We start from the raw sequence: 3,851 nt of genomic DNA, 5'->3' as shown, positions 1-3,851 counted from the left end.
CACACACACACACACACATGCGAACACATACATGTTACCACCAAGATGATATTGAAGCTTGCAGCATACAACAACATAAAACAACAAGCTCTCATTACCATATTTTGGTTTATTGATTATCTCTAGTCAGATAAAACCCTCAACTCTGTCCAGACCAAAAATCTACAGTAAGTGGTAGTTAAGTAACTCTAGACATTTTCAAAAGCATATTTAAATCTGATCTAGTGAAGTTGTCAATGTTAATGTTTTAGCTTCAATATAAAGACATTTATGGTCCATCGTGTTTTCGCTAATTCTCAGTGCAATATCAGTGCAGTGTCCTATTTAAGTCTCATACTGTCACTTTGATGCAAAGCTCTGTTTTCATGTGCTGCCCTGCCACTGGGGTTTAGATGTGATGCCCATGTGGCAAAGTGCTTGATCTTTTCTCATTACTGAGAGTCTGGGCATGTTTGACATTAGCATGACTTGCACATGAGTGGCTCGTCTAAAAACTGAATGTGAAGGCCATCAGAGGAAGGCGATAATTGGGACACATGAGGACCTCTGTTCTCTGATCCAGGACCGTGTACTCCAGAGAGAAAACAAACAGAGGCTCCACATCACAGGGGGGTCGATGTTCTTCTTGGTAAAGTGATGTGCTTTTCCAATCACTTATCTTCAAATAACCAACACAGGGGCTGTTTACCTACAAACAGCAGCCATTTCAGTCCAAGCCCTTTAGTAAATACTGGGCCATCAGATTGGCGGAGACAAAGGTGTGGAGTACTTTCAGCTACAGCAGATTAAACACAACGCCTTTCTTTTTTCTCACAGCTGTAGTAGGGGCATTGTTTCTGGTTGTAAATTGATATGATGGATTTTTAAATGGTTGCTGCATTTCATTAAAAAAAACAGTAGCTTTTAGAAAACCTCTAACTTCAGCAACTAATGCATCATTTCAGCATTTTTTTTCAATGGATGAATAAAGATAAATACATTTTATAAGAGAAGGGGCTCCTTCTATCACCAAATTAACAAATATGCACATTTACGTTATCACAAAATGATACCCACAAGTATAGGGAGATTAATCATAACAGTGAAAATACAAATCTCTCTCATCTCATAAGATTAACAGGGTGAACGGACATTACGTTTGAACCACTTGGTCATGTTTTCCTAATTTTGTTCAATCTGTGCACAAAACTGAGTATATTACAGGCTATTATGACACAGCTCCATTAGTATTTTTCCTTAATTCATCTATTTGTTACTATTATTAAGGCAGATCAACCATTCAGTTCAATTGTTTGAATGTTTATTCTGTGTTTTTGTCATGATTTTTGAGGGGGGGAAAAGGAATAATGATATTTTTTACACACTAAGGTAAATAATACTTTTCAGCGACTGCTTGTAGCTACTCTCTATGTCGTAATGCTTGTCTGAGACTTTGTTGCAGTTGGTTGGGTGTGAACTGAGGTCTGGTCAAACACTGAGGTCTGATAGTAGGATGACATCATGTAGTCTTACTTTTTATGATAACCTCTTGCCTCGCTCCATTCCTGCTCCCAGGGAGGGAAGGAAGGGAGTCTGAGAGGTAAATGAATTCCAGTGAACTCTACAGGTCAGACTCCACAGCTCTGAGCGGTCAGGGTTCATACAGCAGTCGTATTTATATTTAATCTCAAAGAAATTACAGTGTTGTCTTGCACTTTTTGTTGACCTCTCCGGGTTTTGTTTCTATATTAAGCTTTGATAGAGTTTGTTTTCCTAGCTTTGGGTCTTCCCCTCTCCAACCTTGTGAATCCATTACAGAGCATTTTCTCATGGCCTTAAATTTTCCCTACAAACAAATAAGTATCTCAAGTCAGAGAGAGCCTCACGAGCAGAAAGAGAAGCTCAGATTTCATGACAGATAAAGAAGAGCACGCTCTGCCAGCACTTCTAAAAAATCAGCACTGTCTGATTTAAAGACCAAACCACACCTTACTATGACAGTGAGGATGCAGCAGGGCATGTGTTGACAGTACGCCATGACTTGAGCTGAGCGTGTGCCTGAAAGATTCAGTATTTCTCACGGTGGGTCAGGTGCTTCCCTACAACCACAGCACATGCCCGTGCATATCCTTTTCATTTCATAAATCCAACACCTCCCTCTCACTGTCTTACGTTTGATTTTCTCTTATGCAATACATTTTGCAAATGATTGCTCACACTCCCTTTTTCATTCTCTGTTTTCCCGGTGTTTCCCACACTTCATGCACCTCAAGAGACCTAGCCCCTTTTGGCATCAGTCCATTTGGCAGTCACACCAATATAAGGACCAGCATGTGCGTGGGCTTTGTAATAAAATAATCTTTGCCCTGGGGTGCTGAAACTGTGCAGCTACTCCTTCACAGTTTCACCTACCCCGAGAGAAAAAGGAAAAAAAAAAAAAAGAATAATAGGAATCTGGCACAGAGATGCACTCCCAGTGTCTGCGCAATACTGTACTGTATGTTGTAACTATAATATAATACCTTGCAATTATACTTTGGAAAGATTGTGTTTTGAAGACTCTGCAGAACAAGGATCCATGCAGTCTGTTATCATGTCAGAAAGAAACTATAACAGGAACTGAAATGTATATCCTTATTTCAATAAATCAAGATTGGGATTCCTGGAATCAAATGCACAAATGTGAAGTTTGGAGACCAAAACACCACAGACTGGCTTCTCCAGTTGTACCTTCAGTATCTGACTTCAAATAAAATATACTTTACTGCTTCTCTAATGTTCAGATCTTTTACTCGAGTAAAAGTAACCGTACAACAATGTAAAAATACCTGACAGTTAAAAAGTCCTGCATTCAAAATCTTACGCAAGTATAAGAGCAGAAGTATTATCAGCAAAATGTACTTTAAGTATCAGCAACACATCAAGTCCCCTTATTCAGCATTTATCAGCAGTATATAACATGTAATGAATGGTTTATAATATACAGTTGTAAGCAGATAGGACATTTTAGGTGTTCATTAAAGTAGAGCATTTGTCAACACTTATAACTTCTCCTATGTAGACTCATTTTACATTATTACAACTGTATATTATTACAACCATACTGTCATTTATTTGTTATCCGTTATTGAGTTGTTGACAAATACATTAATAAACTCTTATATCTGCTCACAACTACATTATAGTGTGTTATAAACTATTTATTAACTGTTTATACTGCTTCTAAATGCTAAATAGAGGCCTAAATTAAAGTGATACCAAAGTAGTGAAAGTAAAAGTACTCGTTTCGCAACGGAGCAGCTGCTGTCCTTTCTGTAAGATTGTTATTACTAATGCCTGAAACGAACACAGTGTACACTGAATGTGTAATTTTAATGTAGCTTGTAATGTTTTAGCAAATTTGAACTATTTTATATACTATTGGGTAGTTTAATCTGTAAAAAAAAAAAAAAAAAAAGATCATATTTTATAAATTGATCATATGTTTTGGATGTAAGATATTAAATGTCAAGTAAATGTATTGGAGTAAAAAGTAAATCCTAAAAAATACACACTTATACTCTACAATATTTGAAATGTTGTGGAGTACAAGTGTATAGTAACAGAAAATGGAAGTAATGTAGTTAAGACTAAATTGAACTTGAGCGACTTTTCACCACCACTTTTTACCACAATGTTTGCAATGTTACCAAACTCTACATTAGACAGTGAAGGGGGGGGGGGGGGGGGGGGGGGGGGGAGGGATGAGTGTTTTTTTTCCCCCCGCAGCATGTGCAGAGAGGAGGAGAAGAGGGGAGGGAGGGGGGAGGGGGGAGGAGGAGGAATGGGAGGAACTTGTAGAGTTGCCTCTAAATTTCATTGAGTACTCGGAA

Source organism: Thunnus thynnus, chromosome 19, assembly GCF_963924715.1.
Source record: "Thunnus thynnus chromosome 19, fThuThy2.1, whole genome shotgun sequence".
Taxonomy (NCBI): Eukaryota; Metazoa; Chordata; class Actinopteri; order Scombriformes; family Scombridae; genus Thunnus; species Thunnus thynnus.
This window is presented reverse-complemented; position numbering follows the sequence as displayed.